The following is a 19,983-nucleotide window of genomic DNA, read 5'->3' as shown; positions in this document are numbered from 1 at the left end:
GTAATTAGACTTTCTGCATTTGGTCCTGATGGAAAAAAGGGAGGCGTTTGTCTTCAATTGACGACGCGCCACCGCCGCTAATTGGAACACAGCGCAGATGGCCAGCGTTTGATGAAATACGCTGTCTGTCTTTTGCTTTATGACCCTACGTCAAATGACCTGCTGTAATTGGACAAAGTCCGCCATTGCCAAATAATGAATCTCATCAAAAGCGAGCTTCTTCTCTCCGAATTTCACAAGACTCGCTCTTTTTGTCTGGCCTGGTTTGCTGTACTGGTTTGTTTCCCTTAACTCATTCACCCAGTTCATATCGTTTAGAACCGTCAATGGTACCGAATGACTTCATGTGGCCCTATCTATGGAAATTCCCCAAACTAATCCTGTTTCTTGAAACTACAGCCACCATAAAGAATGAGTCAATGCCATTTACATTTGCAATTCACATTTACACTCAATGAATTCTACAACAAGCAACTGGTGTAGAATAGAAATTAGCTATATTATGAGACGGACAAAAGATTTGTATGACGAACCCACGTATCGTTAGCGTATATTCATCCCGGAAGGGCGTGCGGTGAATATGAAATGGCCTTTCAGTATAACTGTTTGAAAAAGCTCGCATGCGAGTCGTCTCACTCGAGTTGCCGAGCTCCACTTGTGGAACAGACAGTTGTACTGCGTGACTGACAGTTTGTGATGAAAAGCATGTTCGTTTAATCAAATCGGTTCTGGGAAATCATCCAGAGGCTCTCTTGGAATGAATTGCTTTTAATGTTGGAATAAGAGAGCTGGATGGATGCACATTTGGAGCCCCCCCTCATCCTCAAAGCGGCGGTGACAATCGTAATCGCCAGCCAGCAACACCACTTTGAAAAGTATCTTTTTAAATCTACTCTCGTCATATAAAGTAGAGGCCCGATCAAAGTGATTCTTTATGCGCTTAATTGCTGTTTCTTCTGACATTTGGCGGGATAATGAAGGTGGGAGCGATGGACTGGATCATTTTAATGCCCGGCCGGCCGGCCACCTCCTGAGCTCTGGCTTCTTGCTCACTGCTTGCTGAAACAATACGAGCTGGACATATCTGACAGAGGAGCACCCATACCATATTCGGTAGACTGAAACATTTTGGGGCCACTTTATATTCCTTGAAAGTAACTCTTGATCTTCATCCAGCCATCGGAGAACGACCTGATTACGGTAAAAAACGCACAATGTGATTATTTGCTTGCACGTGTCCATTTGATCTAAATCCAAAATGGTTTCACAGTGGCTCTGTTTGAAATATGGCAGTGGGGGGGTTGTCAAATGAGGCTCAGCCAGTGAGAGCGAAGCGACTCGTTGGACTCAGACCGCAGCTGCCGGCCGGCTGTCCGAATAATGGCTAATGACCGTCTCCTCTTGTGCCATAATGGGCCTATATTCACAGAACCCGCAACCCAAAATGCTGACACGCAATATCCAGTAAGAGCAGCCCATGAAATGAGACAGCCTAGAAAAGGAAACTGAACATGGTCATTAGCAATCTGGTTGTTTCCATTGCGGGTATAATTGAGGTGTTTTTTTCAATGGAGAGTTTTTCCGTTTAACAACCGGTTGGGGCTGAAATTGACATCACAGTCTGACGTTCCTGTCAGTATCCCGGACAGACTTGCGAAATATTAATAGAAAACATTAGAGGAGAACCAAAAATCTGCTCTATATTCCAGGCATGAGGCTTTCCAAAGTATGAGGACAAATTTCAGACCGGCTGCTTTCGACACACTTTGAATGACGGCTGTCGCGTCTATTCTAGAATGTCTTGCTGCTTTGATTGGCACTCTGATTAACTAATCATTAAAGAGGGAGCTGAGCAGGCGCCAGTAATCTGACAGGAGCAACATGACGGCAGGATCCGGTAAAACTGTCGCTTGTGAATGTGCGTTCGATTCAGCTGTCATGCGAGTCACAAAAGTGCACAGTTTGACTCTCCAGTTGAGGAGAACAATACAAGTGAGACCTCCTGAAACCGGATTGCAATCTTGCTCTCAGGTTGTTGAACGGAAAAGCCATTCTGTCGTGGTTCCACTTTTTATACTTTGATTGTTGCTAGATTACCACATGATACGAACGGCGGTCAAACAGGCGTTTGATTCATCTGTTCATTTTCTATCCATCCTGCTCAGGAGATGGTCAAATTCTAAAATGACACCCCCAGGCTGGTAACTCGTACACAGCTCTTGTTGACAGTGTCAACGAGTCTGGCAGGCGAGTGAACGAACCACTTTGCCGTCAGCGAGCGTATGTGACTCATTTGTGATTCATCATAAACAGCGCCGTTGTCTTGATTAAAGCTTCAATTTGTTTTACAGGCCTAATAAAGAATGACAACAAATTTTTGCATCCACGCTCGATTACTCAAGGTGTCATAACTTTGGCTGCCAAAGTTCTTTTATTGGCAGGCGGGAGGCTCACTGGCGGCAGATTATCAACGCCAAGCAACTTTATTTATCAACATCAGTCAATCAGGAAATCGCCGTTCGATTCTTCTCGTTTCCTTGATATTTTTATATCTCAATTGCCTCAGCATGTTACTCTTCTCATCATGTTATTTATTTGGTCCTCACTTGTAACAATGTGAGCTTGTGTGTCATCAGTTTGTGAGGGTTGAGTGCCCCCAATAGGCAAGGGAAGAAAAAACACACACTCCAGTGAGATGTGAAGTCATGATTCTGTTTTTTTCTGCACAGTATAACTTGGAATCCACGCAGGTTCCCTCTCCGCCATTGGCTAGGGTGAAAATGGAAACCTCTACTCACAGTTGTAAAGTCAGGTCCATTGCTCTTTATTTTGTTGCATCAGCCTTGATTAACCAAGAGCAGTTGTTAAAGCAAAACTAGAGAAAGCAATGTTTTGCTACGTGGAGATTATTAGTCTAATTTGATGGTGTGCCTTTGATATGATCATAAATATAGACTAATGGATTACATTTGTGATTATGTGCAATGCTTGGCTTCCCATGACCCTGCTGAGATGTATCGGAGCTTACTTGGAGCCCTTCCGGTCAAAGTCAGCCAAAGCCCAATTAGCGGATTTGGATTAGCATGTCCCCCTCGATCTGCTCAGAAAATAGTCCTGGCAGAAAGTTTGCATGCAAAAAGTTTCCCTTTCCGCAACATTTCCACGCGGACTCCCAACAAGTTCACTTCCATAACTTTTAACTCGCCGTGAAGAAAACAGACAAATTGTCTCCATCAATCTGATACGGCATGCGATTCCTCTCCGGGTCGGTCAGTCATCTCCGTGCAGGCCGAAACCTCTTGACTAAGCGTCGACAAACGATGGCCCTTTCTGGCTGATCCGCTCGGCCCATCATTGGCGAGGGCTGGCGGCGGCACCGTGCAGACCTAATGGGCGGGAAAAGATGACCGGAGATGGATTCCCTCCGTCACTCTCCACTCAAGCGTGCCGGGCTCTTTGAAAAGATGAGCCGTGTTTCAATCGGCATCTCTAATTAGCAAGATGGCCCTTTTGCCTTTTTTGCTACGGACTAAACAAAAACACGGGTATGAGCATTTTGCAAACGGCCACCCACGCTGGAGGAAAAGTAGCGCTCAGATGATTTAGAGGCCCGTCTTAGTCTCGAGAGACACATCATCTTCCTGATGGTTAGCAGGCTGAGCTCCCGGCTCGGCGACAGATGACACGGGAAGACACCTGAGCGCTCTTCCGTCAGCTCGCTCGGCAACGCCGCATCGAGCTTTATTTATCTTACAAATGACTCTATCTGCCCACGCCCGTGTTTGACTTCACAGGCGGATGATTGAGAGGGTGCGCAAAAATGATCAGATCTTCCACCATCTTGGCCTTACTTAAAATTCCAAAAGCTTTCTTCCCCAAGCTAATACTTTGCCTCACTCGCCGAGTCTCAGAACAAGCTGCTAATCACATTTGATCTGCACTCGCTTTGAGTTCTTTTTCTATTAAGATATACCTCTGTGTAATCATAAGCCGCCGCCGCTCGTCGCGGTCTTTCATTTCTTTTTCGTTAGCGGACAAAACATTCGCTTTCCCTACTAATTAACCGAAACGCCGGCTCGTCGAGAAGGGAGAGTAAAATGAAGCAGAGATTGTCCTGCGACCGGAGACAATTAGCATTGAACCCTTGCCGCCATGTATTACCAGAGCATACTTAAATAGTTGTTTCTTCTTCTGTCACCCTGGGGTTTTGTTCTTTTCTCTCTGTTGCGCTCCTAGAGAGACTGACCCAAATGGAGAAATGTCAAGCATGAGACAGAAACCACGCAGGAGAACTAGCAGAGAGAGAAAGAGGAGACAAAAGCATAGCAAAGTGTGCACTCAGAGCCACTCATGCAAGAAATGGAAAAAAGAAGAATAAGATCCTCTTTCTATGCTTCCCCACGGGAGCCGGCTAGCCTAGCCTAGCTTCTCGCTTACAGTACAGCCGCAAATTATTTAGATCCGCGCAAGCTATCTAGCTAGCTAGCTAGCTAGATAGCTAGATAGATAGATAGGTAGGTAGGTAGGTAGGTAGGTAGGTAGGTAGGTAGGTAGGTAGGTAGGTAGGTAGGTAGGTAGGTAGGTAGATAGGTAGGTAGGTAGGTAGGTAGGTAGGTAGGTAGATAGGTAGGTAGGTAGGTAGGTAGGTAGGTAGGTAGGTAGGTAGGTAGATAGGTAGATAGGTAGATAGGTAGATAGGTAGATAGATAGATAGATAGATAGATAGATAGATAGATAGATAGATAGATAGATAGATAGATAGATAGATAGATAGATAGATAGATAGATAGATAGATAGATAGATAGATAGATAGATAGATAGATAGATAGATAGATAGATAGATAGATAGATAATCATTGAAGACTCTGGATTGTCCATATGTGTCTGCCAAAGTGAACCCGAGTAGACTCATCCGTGAGCCATAATGAGGACAAGAACTCAGGAAAGTGGACGGATGGTCAGAGAAGACTGATCTGGCGAGATGCCACCTCAAAGACAAATGTAACACATTTATCACCGATTCCCACATTTGCAATTTGCTTTCAACAGCTCCATTGTCTCTCAAGACGGCAGCAGCCATTGGAGGGTGCGCTTCAGGTCATTTTAATCAGTTGAGTTGGACAGGTGTGAACGCGGCAAAAGAACGCTGAGAATGGGGAAGAATTCAAATATTTTTAATTACAGATCCCATTTAGGGTCCGTTCAATTAAAATGTCCACGAAGGTGGAATTACATTACGAGTGTCATGACCACGGTCATTTCTAGATGGCAGCTGGGGAATGCTTGGGACCGAGATCTCCGGAAAGGTAATTTGTCACATTTATAAGTGAGTGGCTTCAAGTCCACAGAGGCAGGCTGCGGGTTCCCCGGTGCGGTGTAGAAAATTCTCAATGTGCCATCGTTTCACCATTTGTAAAGGTGAACCGTTAAGGTCACCCAGGTTTGTAACTCTGGAGGGCCATTAATGATGTTGAGCCTTGGCAACGGTGACCTTCGCTAAACCGCTAAATTGCTAACTCTGTCACTTCAGGCGTTGAGCTCATAATTTGAAGTTTGTCAGAAGACAATGGCACACATGATAAGATATTGCGCAACATCCACCGGTGCACAAAAGTCATACTGGATTTTTTTGGTCGTGATTGAAAATATAGCTCCAAGTTATAGCGGTGTGTGAATGGCTCACATTTTCAGAAATGTACTGTTGTTTAATTTCACACTTGGGTGAGTGGTCAGACCCTTCAGAGAGCCAACTATTTGTGGACCCGCAGTTATAGTCAATATTGCGTAATACGACCCCATTTAGACCTGATTTGTGAGTGCTGAAACTCATCTTGGAATACGGAAGGCGAAAAAATGTGCAAATAAATCAAAAGTCTAAAGAGGCCGAGACGGACACATTTGCTGGACTGCATTTGAAGGCGCCTTCAGGCGTTGGTGAATTCGGCTTCACGTGGCGTGAAGATGTCAGCAGACTTCAAACGCGCATTCTCCCGTCCGTCCCCATGGACGCAGCCCGACTTTGGGCACAGCGATTGCGTCAGCCAATCAGATCCTTTCCCGTACTACCAGCTGTGTCTCCTCCGCTTCATTAACCTGAGTGCATTTAGTTTTCCGGTCCAGCTCCGTCTTTGTGCAATCCGTGACGTTATCACCTCGCTGCTTTTCTCACTGATGGTTGCAATTGAGTCCACAATTGATTCTCAATTCTAATCGAACAAAAGGAAGTTCAGCATCACCAGACTAACGTTGATCAATTTGATTTTATATATATATATATGAATACATATAAAAATATGTATTTTTTTTGGGTGAAATATTGATGGTGCCAGTATTAATAATAGATGTGTGTGCAGCAAGCACAACAAGGCCTTCCTTCCACCAGTGTTGTTGGCAATGTTGATCGCGCTCAAAGACTTGCTATGTTGTGATAACATAAAAAAAAAAAAAAAGAGAAAAGTTGAGAGGCAAAAGAAAAATATTGTAGGCGCAGGCCTGGTACAGTCATCGCAATGATGAGAGTCGGACTTTAGTGTTTTTCTTTGACAGGCAGCTTAAAAGTTGTTGGCTTGAGGGCTGCATTTAACCCTCACATTTTTTTTCCTTTCGCTCCTCCATTCCAAAGCAATGGAATGTCAAGTAGCAGCACAATGCGCTCCTGTCTTCTCACAAAAAAGTGTCTTCAGCAGTTGGAGCGATCGCTTGCGATAAATCTGCTAAATTCTCATTTAACACGGAAGTAAATGAGACTGGCATTTTTTTAAACCACTGTAACATCACAAGATTGTTCTTAAATATATAAGAAAATCCAAAATTGTACTTAATTCAATTGTGCTGGCCATAAAAATTTAACAAAAATCACCCTTGTTTGAAAACACAATTTATAAATGATTAATTGACGTATTGGAGATATAAAGTTAAATACAACTGAACTGTACGTAACAAAATATACATTACTGAATTCTTTCACGTACTCCCGGCGGTACCTTCAGAATTATTGCATGTATTTTTCCGCCGTAATCTACTACTTTCCTCTCAACTGTGTGAAAAGATGGCAACCTCATTCATTTGTCATCTTCTTAAAGCAGGTGCGTTCTGTTTTTCCCGTATCAGTTTGGCGATTATCCTCCTGTAAAGGGCCACGGGCAGAAGACTCCCTGACAAGCGGCGGGATTAGCCAGAGATGCAATTAAGGCCTCAACGGGGAATATGCGGCTGACGCCGACCGATAGCATTGTGGTGGCGTCTCCCCCGCCTAGCATCTTGCTCAAACTGGGAAGAAGCGAACCTCGAGTCACATCACATGAAATCAACACGTTTGTTTTTGCTTAAGAATCGGTCGCAAACACGCGAGCCCGCTCGGTGACTGGCAATTACCGTGCACGTTTGCGGCTTGCAACCAATTATCACATGCAAATTGATGGCGCCGGCGTGAGATTATATTTGCAATAATACAGTGGCAACGTGACAAAGATTAAGTGCTACTGACACGGAGATCCTTCATCACGCACGGAGTAAATGGAGTCGCTCAACACAAATTCCGTATTACATATTCAATATGCAAACGATAGCAACCGGTGCAGCTCATTTCTGTCTGACTGCGGCAGCCGCGGATTTATTTTCCAGTAAATTCAAATCACCACTGACTGTGTTTATTTGGACAAAAGGGAAAGTAAGCAGGACTAGCTAGCATAAATTTGGTTACATCCCATGAGGACTGCTCCATTTGTATTTCGAGCAAATATCCATGCAGTTACGGTACGTAAATATAAAAAGTCTACACACCCCGATCTAAAACACGATCTGATGATATCGCAAATCTCCAACATTAGCACTCGTTTACATTCCAGAATCAGTTTGTTCTCTGATTTGGAATAAACGGGTTATCTTTTCTCTGTCGCTGACTATTGTTGACCGAGTCTTGTAAGATTTCCCACAAAGCATTTTTGTCAATTTTCCTCTCTCTCTGAAGCCATGTCGCAGGCAGCTGCAAAGAATGCATGGATATGCTTATCCTCTTTTCTAATGACCTCCACTGAGACTCAGGGAGGCGAGTCCATGTTTTGTCAGGGCGACAAAATAACGAGGGTTGGCAAAGCGCTTGCGCCGTCGTCACTTTGCCTCCGTTTTTAGCTGATGCCATCTTGTTGCTCTCAACACATGAAAGGTTGTGAGTGCCTTACATGCTGGCCCAGGAGAACAAATTTGGGTCCATATATTGTGGAATCAAGGACAGCAATGAAGGATAGTTTCCAATTTTTGAATTTTTTGCTTATTTAATTTTTTTTAAATTTTATTTATTTATTTATTTATTTATTTATTTATTTATTTATTTATTTTTCTATGAGTTCTCGCCAAGCCCGAACTTTAGAATGTGACAGTTCCGCTCCCGACATAACGAAGCCAGCTTAAAGTTGGAGCAACAAATTGGGTCACGACTCTCGTCGCACCTTTCCGAATGAAGGAAGGATGTGAACGATTGTTGCCCCCCGGCATTTTCCGCCAACACTTTTTGGCACCCGTCGAAGGCGCTGCAGGCTTTCAGCAAGTTGGAAACTGCCAACACAAGATGACAGAGACATGTTTTTTTTTTTTTCACCCGCTACCATATTGAGGACAAATGAACGAATTTTTGTTGTCTGCTTGGATTTGTAATCTTTTTTTTTTTATCTGAAAGCCAGACAAATAATGGTGTGACCAGACTTTAAAAAAAAATCTATTGAACAAGTTTAAGCAAAGAAAGGCAACAAGATGTGTGAAAGCCTAAAAAGCAAGAACAAAATTACAAAGGCCTATGCCTGACTTTCACACAAACACATTGAAGTAAATTGGAATCTTATGAAGGAAAAAAAAAGCGGGAAGCAGTCGCCGGCTGCGTTTTTAAAAGCAACATCATGAAACTTAACACTCACTTCAAATTGTTTGTGGGACTTGAGACACACCGCTTCAGCTCCTTTCAACGATTTCGAAGTCTGCTCCCTCCCTCCCTCCCCCCTCCTCTCCTGCAATGGCAGCAATCAATACACTATTTGTTTGTTTCACTTTTTGACTGATGACATTTCACCGCAGTCTACCATTTAACCTAAAGGAGAAAAACAGCACTTGAATTCTTCTGGTAGATTCTCGCGACGGGCTCTCCCTGGCGCTGGCGTCATCGATAGCTTTAATGTTGACATTGCCTCAATATCTACCACCTTAAGCGAAGGAATTATCCCATACTAATTCTTAACATCTTAACCAAGTATTTTCTTGTCTTTGTCAGACTATACCTGCTCGAAGGACTCTATTTGGATTCCAAAGAGATGGTCCTGCCAGGACTGGGAAATCATCTGGGATGTCATTATCTCAAAGTATGGACTGCATAACAAACAGAAGCAGCAGGGTGCCTTCCTTCCATCCACCGGATCCTTGTAATACAGCCTCTGGTTGTTTAATTCCCGCCTACCTGTATGCTGGAATCATCTGTAATTAGATTCAGGCCATCATTTGGCAGTATCCATCTTTATGAGAGCACCTCTGATTGGTTGCAATCTCTCCCAGCATCACCAAGACGAAGAGAGTAAACACGGAAATGGGCCCGTGATGTCGACGCTTTCCCGAGGTACGAGATGTGATGTGTTTGCCCTCGCTAAAGTGTTCAAGCTGCTCTCTGACCACACCCGGGGTGTCTCGATCCTATCAGTTAATGAAGCCGGCGAGCTCCTGTTGCTTGAAGCAGCACGGAAGCAATCTGCGGTAGGCACGTCGGGATTTGCCAGCAACCCACTCTCACCATTATGATCTGACCGTCTATCTTTGACTCTGTGAGACCCAGGCGCTGAATATATTGCATGGAGATGTCCCGTTGAGTTCCATCCGTGCGTGGCGAGGAGGTACCGTCATCGGTGATGGAGTCGCCGGCGAGACCTCGAATCAAAACGAGCAGAAACTTATCAAAGGTAGAGAGCGGTTTTGCTGATGTTGCATCAAGTCGTGGGCCGTGATGGAAGGTACAGTAGGGTCCACTAAATTCCCCGCGGGCCGATCCATCCGAATACGTCTAGAAGCTCCACCTCTCCTCTCCGCCCCTCAGCTGTTTTATTCTCTTCGGGGGTCATTTGTGGCAGCATATAGTGAAACATCAATTCTTGCTGACATGTCGTGTCGAGAAAATAGGAACATTTAAAGGCCTTTATTTGTCATCATTTTTCCCGGGACAAATTTATTACCATGCAGGTCGCTGGTCCTGGGACACCCGGCGCGATGTCGGTGTAGATCATCTCCTGGGCTCGTGTGAGTGGCTTTCTTTTCAAATTGATTTTTCAATACAATCCTGCGCTCAGCTGAGCAGATGTCTTCCGACAAACGTTGCGCTTATTCAATTTGTTGATGCTCGATCAGCGATTCCACCAATTCGCTTGGCAAATTTCTCTTTAATAGAGCATGGGGAGAAAACATATCATTCAGAATTTCTTCAGTGTTTTCATTTAGCGGCCGTTTTAACTTTCAGATGTCTCGCATGAAGAATTGCCCCGATCGGAACTCATTTCATCATCACCGTCGAATCTAAGCCTTCTCCTAAGCCCTCGCAGTCAAGCACAGAGGTTACAACATTATGATTCGGCGCTGTTTTTCCCTGCAAAGGATATCGGACTACAAATCCTGGATGAAAACCTCATTTCCTCAGCAAGAACACTGACGAAGGGTCACGGATAGGGCGGGGTGTCCGGCTTGACACTGACCCAAAACATACTGCAGCAGAGTAGCTAAAAAAAAATTATATTAAAGGCCATTGAGTGACTTTTCAGTCTCCAGACCTTAATCCTAAAGAAAGCTTCAAGAGCCAGTCAAGACATTTGAGCGTCAAAATCCTTCTTGAGATTGTACAAATCTGGTGAACAACTACAGGAAACGAATCATTCCCGCGCCTGTTAGCTAAAAATACTAGCATGTTAAAAATGATTTAAGATGACATGACGGGCAAAATGAGGGCCAAAATCCTTCTTGAGATTGTACAAATTTAGTGAACGTCTCATTCCTGCGCCTGTTAGCTAAAAATGCTAGCATGTTAAAAATAACTTAGCACTAGCTAAAGATGCCATGTTAAAAATAACGGCACTAGCTAAAGATGGTATGACGGGCAAAGTTCGGGCATTGGTTTATAAGGTGACCATTCCTGGGAAACTTTGATGGCTCCGTCAAGCTGCTTATATTCAACACAAAGGGCAGCAGGCATTTTGCAGTGGTGTGGATGATGTGACAACACGGATAGTCATAATCTCTCCCGCTCTCTCTCTGTCTCCTGTTTCTCCCTCAAGCGCAGACAATGCACCCCCCTTCAATAAATGAAACGGGTAGAGGAAGCTCACAAAGGAGCCGGGAAAATGCCAAGTGTCTTATTAGTGCTTTAGTGGAGATGGCTGCGAATCGATGAGTGACCCCGCCGGTCGCCATGCAGAACACACATCAGGGCACTCAGTCTACACTATCCATCATAACAAACCCCCTCCCCCAAAAAATCAACCAGCCAAGATAAAGATTTCCTTCATCTTACCCCCTTCTGTTCTGAGCTTTGGGAAAGAGATGTGAGAGTGCGGCAAAGCAAAGGCACAAACAACTTAAGGACTTCTTTAGTTGCTTCCTTTGTCCTTGGAGATGAGCCTTTCATTCTCTCTGCACTGCGCAGACATTTTGGAATCCTGACACTTTTCAGGGGAAATAAATGGAGTGCCTCTCTGAACAAACATTCACAACCATGAACAAGTCTTACGATAAATTCGTTGACGTTTTTTCATAATGGTTGTCACATTCAAATTGCTGGTAGTCAGATGCAAAGTCCAACAAATTGCTCAATTTGGACCGATTTTGGCTAGGTTCCCTAGCTTTCATAGCAGTGTGAGCCATCTGAATCATGTTTCTTATATTTTTGTCAAATCACCAGGGAAGCGTCTGTGAAACTAATGAATATCTGGGACCAGCGAGGTGATTCCACATGAAAGAGGTGGCGATGGTGTAACAGGCCGGGGAAACAGCTGGGGGCTAATGGTGTAGAGCCCCGCCGATGTCAAACGTTGTCCGTGTTGCGCAAAATAGCAGTTGGCTAATGCCCTTATGCCTTATCACCACATCTCGCATCCCAAATCGCACTTTTCGGTGGAGGAATATCTCGCTAATGGAACAGATGGAGAAGCAGGCAGGAGATTGCGAGATTGAAGGCACCATACTGTAACTTCCACCGATTTCCAAGTGCTAAACTATATGATCACGACTGCCGGATTTCATTAAATTTGTGATTCCTTACAATTAGGACGGAAGACAAAGAAGATCAATTCTTTCCGACCGAGCAATGAGGTGGTACCAACGGCAGAAGTACGGTGATGTCGACCGAGGTCAAGTAAGCGTGGATTGTTTTGGCTGATTTAAGGTGAGAGGTCATCTGTCAATCACAGATTCACACCTTCAATTAGGCTAGTTTATACACTTTTCTGAACTGTGGCCAGAGAAAACCCACACAAGCACAAAACAAAAATGTTAATCGCATACAGAGAGGCAGAAATGAATTCCCAAAGGGCCTGGACACGGCAAAACTCTCCAGCAAAAACATTTCCTGAACTCACTGGCAGGCTCGACCGAGTCGACACATCATCGCGGGGTTCATTAACGTTATTAGCTTCCGTTTAGTATTTAGTAGCTTCAACTTTGGAAATAAAAGCCACAATAAAAAGTGAATAATAAACGTGGCCGGCCGGGTAATGCTGAAGCGGCTCACGCGGGGCATTGTTAGCAGTTGCTCGGCAAAGTAAGCAGAAATCTTCCTCGCGCGGGACTTCGGAGAGATGGCCGGCGATTTATAGTTTGGCGTCGAGATCAAAACGGTCGAGCAATATTAAACGGGGGCAAATATAACGAAGGATGATGTACGCCGGGAGAAGTGTAACACCAATGTTTACGAGGCTAGCGGGGAAGTTGAGCAGCCAATTCCATCTGCTTGTTTTGAAGTCACAGCACAGTCCCGACTGGCGATACATTATTTGCAGACGGATCCCAATCAAATTAAATATTGATGCGCGCCAGCGTTTATCTTACTTTGCTCGTTGAATTGATTACGTTCGGTTACGACTGCGAAGCGAATCGATGTAATGGTCGGGGGAATGAAAAAATAGGTGCAGATCTATAATGCAAAAAAAAGAGAAATTACGGTAATTATTGAGTACTTGAAGCAAAATTATCAGCGAAGACTGAAGAATCTTGATCATATTGATCCGCTCGCGTTCCCTTCAAGGTACCCTATAGGTGTCCAGCGATGCTTTCAAAAATAAATAATGTCTGTTAGCTGTTTTCACGGCCTCATTTTTGTGTTCAACATCAGAAGCAAAATTTGAAAAAAAGCCGACTCGTCTTCTAACATTCGCCTCTGGAATTTACTCCTAACCAACAATACGATCCCTAAGAGATTTTGAAAGTAAAAGATGAAGCAGGTCGGAGGCTCTTACGGCATCTATAAATTTCCCGGTTGACTCTTTGTTTTTTTGTGATTTCGCAGCTGTCACGGTAAATCTGGCCGCAACGCTAGTTGTTGTTATTGCTTTTGTGTATTTGGCTGGTCTTATCTTCTGTTTCCCGCTGCGGCCCAGCTTTGATCTGCAGATGATCTTATGCATCCAGCCACAAAAGCCTGCCATGGGGAAGACTACCTGGCTAGCGCACTGCCACTCTTAATCTCTTGTCGGATTTGTTTTGTTCGCGCATTATTTTGGGGGCCAAAGACTTTCATTGAATTTTTTTATGCCCCACAGCCTCGTCACCAGGAATCGATGGAGCCTCTTCGGCATGCTCTCACTATCGTCCTGGAATCCTTACTTTCCTTTTGCCATTCTTTCCAAAGAATCTATCTATCTATCTATCTATCTATCTATCTATCTATCTATCTATCTATCTATCTATCTATCTATCTATCTATCTATCTATCTATCTATCTATCTATCTATCTATCTATCTATCTATCTATCTATCTATCTATCTATCTATCTATCTATCTATCTAACCCTAACCCTAACCCTAACCTATCTATCTATCTATCTATCTATCTATCTATCTATCTATCTATCTATCTATCTATCTATCTATCTATCTATCTATCTATCTATCTATCTATCTATCTATCTATCTATCTATCTATCTATCTATCTATCTATCTATCTATCTATCTATCTATCTATCTATCTATCTATCTATCTATCTATCTATCATAATAAATAAGGTCAAACAAATAAATGGAGCCAGTATTCAGGAAAAAGGTGGATGCTAATTCCGCCATTATAGAAAGTCGAGGACGGGTTTCTACGGAGGAACTGATTAGAATATCCATCTATTCCTATCAGGACTTTTGTTCAATTATCGCCAGCTAATTTTCAGCCACTCCGGCTTTGTGTTCCAGTCCACTCGATGACCCTTCAGGTCCACAAAGGGCTCTCTCGCTAGCCGAGGGGCGGGTGACAAGCAGCGAGGCTGCCTGGCGATTAGCGCAGCGTGCTACTTCCGAATCAAATTGAAGGTAATCCCGTGGAGGCTCGACCCATAAAAAAAAATCTCTGTTGATCTCCAGGCCTCCATCCTTAATGCAGCAGGCCCTGATGCAATCCTTGCTCACACTGCAGATGCAAATCAATGTTAGCAGCCCGGCGGTACCCCGCTGCTCACGTTTATTAATAGTCTCTAATGAAAGCCCGCCCCATCCACCTATGACATGAGTTATCGCCATTGTGAGCGCCCGCGGCCACAAAGCGTCACGTGGGATGGCGATTGCATTTCTGAGCCAGATCCAGCTGGGCCGCTGCCTGTTCACGTTGCGCCGGGATTGCACTGCGACGACCCGAGACTTCCTCTCACCGCCCCTCGCGTCTGAAAGTGAAGTTTAATTTGCACTTAGCCCATCTTGTGCCGTTCACCAGGGATAACAACAACCACAGCAACCGTCTCTGGACTTGCTAGTGATGTTCATTCGCATTGAACAGATGGATAGATAGAAAGCGAGGCTTTGTTTACTTAAGTTCCAGCACACTCTGGAGCCTTTTTTCCCTTGGCACGGTTGGATCGGACCGATATGATGTAGTCGGCTTCACTTTGAACACATGCTTTGTAAACGTTGCATCTATTCGTTCCTAGAATTGCAATCGGGTTGCGAAGGAAACATTCTAAACGTAGTCGCACAAAAAAAGATAAACGGCAACTTTGTGCAAGTAAACGTGCTGAAGCAATGAAGCTCATGTCCTCCACTGTCACGGCAGGACAAAGAAATGCTGGCGGCAGGTAGAGGCGACGTCAGCCTCTTTTCCTGATCTTCACCCAAGGCCATTGTGACTGACAGAAACCCGAGAAGAACCTGAGCGGACGGTTCGACCGGGTTGCGGTTGTACAGGATACAAAATTCCCCTTTGGTGCCAAGAATAAGGACAGCCACTTTTTGTGTCTTCACGCTCCCCTGGGCAAGAATTTCATCAGAGAGCATCGAGGGACGCTGATCTGTCACCGGACATCTTCTGCAGCCGAGCCTTCGCTTCATCCTGTTCACCGGCCTCAGGAAGAAGAGAGATCTTTTCCTCTCCACATCCTTCCATTTAGCAGGCAGACAATCTGTCTATCTTTCTTTCTATCTATCTATCTATCTATCAGCAGGTCACATCAATTGCCGGGAACTTCCTGAGCTTAATCAAAAGTGGGACCAGGTCAGGATTGATGATGGCGTCCACTTGATAAAAAGGATCTCTCGCAGCTTGTGACTCAGCTTTTTCATTGCACGGTGTCAAAAACGGCAAAAATAAAAACACAGGGAAGGAGTAATAACGTTAGATTCATTTTGTTTTAGCTTTGGATATGATTTAAAAATACAACTAATACTTCCAACGTGTGTAGGAGACATGGAAAATATAGCACGCTGTTAATTTCATGTTTATCCAATTTCCAAGAAAAACTCATTAAGCCCCAAAAAGAAGGGTTCCATTCATTTCTTTTAATACATTAACATTTGTTTTTCAGAAACAGCGCTCGACCTCAGTCAGTGAGTTTGACCCGCATCATGTTTAATTATCCAAAACTGTCAGAAAGGGAAAATGAAAAAGCTCCCAAACATTGTCGATGGCTCATTGCGAGCCGTCATTTAAAACCACTTCAAAGTTGAACACTGGCGTTAATGCTGACAGGCGTAATAGACATTTTTTTTCCATTAAACAACAATTAAAAATATTTATGTGCCATTTTGTGAAATGAATGTTGACGACACCACTTAAAAGTGCCATACAAATAAAAGCGCTACTATTGAGAGTTTATATAAAGCTTTCAGTGTCAATCAAAATCGAGCACCTTGAAAATCATAATGCCCGTGTGTGACGCGAAAAAAGCTTCATGTGGAGAAAAACAAACGTCTTGCCTGCTGGTGCTTTTGTGTTCTCTCAAGGAAAAGGCCAAGCGCACGTCTGTTCACCACTTTTAGAAAACATGTTTATTTCAGATCCCCCTTTTATGTGTGCTCTTTTCATATTTTGGACCCGGCAAATGGTGAAACCTTCAATTGGCCAAAAATCCAGACCCAAAATTGCGACGCCTTGAGTGACCCGTAGCCATAACGGCTTGATCAATAATTAATTGGCCGCCAATTCCACAAGCACGCTTCGAGCTCTTGTCTGGAAAAGAAGCAACAAACCCCTGGCTGCAACCTCAACTTCACTCGAAGGGTGGCCAGAAGCAAGCATCAAGAAAGTAGCAGACAGGCCTGAGACATAAATAAAATGAGGCAGCAAAATGACAGAAGCAGCTGCCCTTTGGGAGTCCTCTGCTTCCCTTTATAGTTTGGAGAGCCGGTGGTGTGCTGTCACCTCCGCCTGTCAATCACGCAACACGACACCTGGAGAGAATCAACAAATTGAGTTCTGACTCTGTCCAGTAGCTTGCGTGCTCCGGGCGCCTGTCAGGATGAGCTAGCTTACAATACACCGCGCGACTGCTTTTAAATCGTTAGCTTTTGGATTATGCACTTTTTTATTTTAACATGTACAGTGGCGCCTTGATCCGCATCGAAGTTTGTGTATCATTATTAATTCATTGCGGCTGCATCTGGTTTGCGTGACTAGGCCACCGGGGGGCGGTGTAATGCCGTTAGTACAAATACGATATGTGAGTTAGGCCTTAATTGTTGCTTGGATTATGACGGGGGTCCTTGGAGAAATATCTCATTCCAGAACCCCTTGTTTAGCTGTCCTTAATATTGTGGATGGCATTTGAAAACCTTGACGGGGTTCAAATTTGACATGAACGCATCAAGTGACCGCATTTGGGAACAAGGCCCATGACGGAATGCGCTGGATGGAACAGGAACGGGGACACGGGATGGGATGTTCTTGTTGGTCTTCCAGCACTGCGGGACTCATCTGCCACATACTGCAGCCCCCGCTGAGCGGAGCCCTAGGAGGATAGGCTTCGGCATCCATTAGTCACAACTCCCAAAACTCGGCTCGCTATGTGACAGATGAGAAGCAAAAGTACTGAATAATGCACAATACCAAATTGTGTGCGGGGGAATTGCAAAACTTGCGACTACAGCTCCAAAAGATTCTGATTTCTCAATAAAGTCTTCAAGTTGCTTACAAAAAGGCAGTTAGATGCAAATGAGTTCCAATGTAGCTTACACGACATCTGAAATCCAAACGGTATTGTAAAGATGAGACGCCGTGTTATTCAAGTTTGATGTCTTAGGAGTTGTCAAGATCTGTCAGAGTTCATTTCCTTGTTTTAATTTTGTCATAGTTTGGGGGGGGGCGTGTCTGTGTGCTCGCCCCTCCCCTCCTGTGCCCTGATCAGTGGGATCGCCCTCACCTACCTCTCGTTAGCTGTCTTGTATTTAAGTCCTGTCTGCCCCTCACTCCTGTCGGGTTGTTTGCGTCTCATGTCGTGTTTCTAGTTGCTTGTCTGTTCTCGTCTTGTTCGGTTATTCTAGTCCCTAGTTGCGTCTCGATAGATACAACAATTTTTATTGGCCATGTTTGAGCATGCCAAACAAGTCATTTGACTTCGGTACATAGTCTGTCTTTTGAGTTCCTGGTATAAGCTGCTAACCCTAACCCTAACCCAGCTCCATTCACTTCTAACTTCACTTCTTGTTAGAAATCTAACAAGAAGCGGTGGTTTTGTGAGTCAAAGCAGAACTTTGACTCACAAAACATCTTTGCAGTACAGTCAAATGGCTGTCATACCTTCACAGAGAGATTTTACAAGTGAAAAAAAATCTTTTGAACCTTTAAATGCATTTGTGTTCATTATCAATCATGCAACTGATGACTAACCCCTTTATTTGATGTTTTCTTTGTCTTTTTTCCACTTGCAATCCATTGAAAATGATATATGATTCAGCTTGCAAATGTCACATGACCATTTGATTTTATTTCATGTTGTCTTGTTTAATTATGTGACTTTTTTGTCTTCCTCAGGTTTTGTTTCCACCTGTTGCCTGTTCCCTTGTTAACCAATCAGCTCCCTTCAATTTGGGTGTTGTCTCATCAGTCTGCTTGTTCTTTTGAGTTCCTGGTACAAGCTGCATTTGCTTGCCCAGCTCCATTCACTTCTAATTTCACTTGTTAGAAATCTAACAAGAAGCAGTGGTTTTGTGAGTCAAAGCAGAACTTTGACTCACAAAACATCTTTGCAGTACAGTCAAAAGGCTGTCATACCTTCACAGAGAGATTTTACAAGTGAAAAAAAACCATCTTTTGAACCTTTAAATGCATTTGTGTTCATTATCAATCATGCAACTGATGACTAACCCCTTTATTTGATGTTTTCTTTGTCTTTTTTCCACTTGCAATCCATTGAAAATGACATATGATTCAGCTTGCAAATGTCACATGACCATTTGATTTTATTTCATGTTGTCTTGTTTAATTATGTGACTTTTTTGTCTTCCTCAGGTTTTGTTTCCACCTGTTGCCTGTTCCCTTGTTAACCAATCAGCTCCCTTCAATTTGGGTGTTTCTTGTCTCATCAGTCTGCTTGTATTTAATTCCCTGGTTTCTTTCAGTCTTGGAGTCAACCACATAAAAGTTTTGTTCTTAATTCTATGACTCATTTTGACTGTTGTATTTTTCCTCGTGTGTGGTTGCACTCCGCCACATGCACATTTTTAGGCAATAATAGTACTAACAGGAAAATATACTTTCTTTGACCTACCAAATGAATGAACATAAGCATCCAGACTCTAAAAAAGTTTTCAATCAAACCAAGTTTTTGTTTAAAAGATCAATAACATCGAATCACTGCCATTCCCTTAAATCCAATCCTCACCAGTGAATGAAGCTTAGCGGAGGAGCAGAAATAAGTCAAATATAAGCACAGTGGGGCCACTGAGATGGGCCACTGAGATAGGCCGAAAATGACTGTTTGGACTAAAAGCAATAGCAACACTGCCATCTAGCGGATGACAGGTGAAAAGCTGCTCCTCAGAGACCGCAGCAGCAGTCGCAAAAATAGAAGTTATTCCTTGTCCATCGCATTTATCTCGCAGGTCGAGTGCAATTCCACCGAGTGTGTTTCTCTTTGCGTCTAATGAAGGAGCGTGATGGTGTTTTATCACTTGAACATCCTCATCTCCAACATTAGCTGCGATATAATGAGGGTTACTCAGAGGACGGGTGCCCCCCCCCCTTCTCTCTGCACAATGATTAAAGACCTTGGAGTATGCCGGTGACACTGCATCGGTCATTAGGCCGCCTCGCGTTGCCCTTTCATATCTTTCCAAATAAGCGGCGTCCGTCCCGTGAGTTTAACCGACCACCTAATCTGTCTACTTAGCGAAGGAGGGGCGGAGGTGTAGTGTCGGGCGAGCGAGCGGGGAAATGTGCCCGTCAGGGGGGCTTGCTCCAGTGGAAATGCTGGAAAATGCGAATCGGGTTCACTGGTGGTGTACATTGGGCCTCAGGTTGCGTATTCGTGGAATTAATAATAAATAAGTAAATAAGTAC

The 19,983-nt window shown here is 43.9% G+C and overlaps 1 protein-coding gene across 1 annotated transcript in view; it reads left to right on the top strand.

Annotated features, from left to right (window-relative positions):
• Positions 1–16,749, top strand: part of LOC148393859 (uncharacterized) — a 33,653-nt gene extending 16,904 nt beyond the window's left edge. Inside the window, exons 7-9 of the mRNA XM_088382580.1 lie at positions 9,261–9,599; positions 9,681–9,733; positions 9,813–16,749. The gene's annotated coding sequence lies outside the window, so the exon portion shown is untranslated. The remainder of the gene's footprint in view (positions 1–9,260; positions 9,600–9,680; positions 9,734–9,812) is intronic.
• The last annotated feature ends 3,234 nt before the right edge of the window (positions 16,750–19,983 follow it).

The sequence above is a fragment of the Syngnathus floridae genome, chromosome 8 (genome assembly GCF_059516105.1).
Source record: "Syngnathus floridae isolate MCC-2025c chromosome 8, RoL_Sflo_1.0, whole genome shotgun sequence".
Lineage (NCBI taxonomy): Eukaryota > Metazoa > Chordata > Actinopteri > Syngnathiformes > Syngnathidae > Syngnathus > Syngnathus floridae.
Note: the sequence above shows the minus strand (reverse complement) of the source record. Positions and strands in the feature narration are given on the sequence as shown.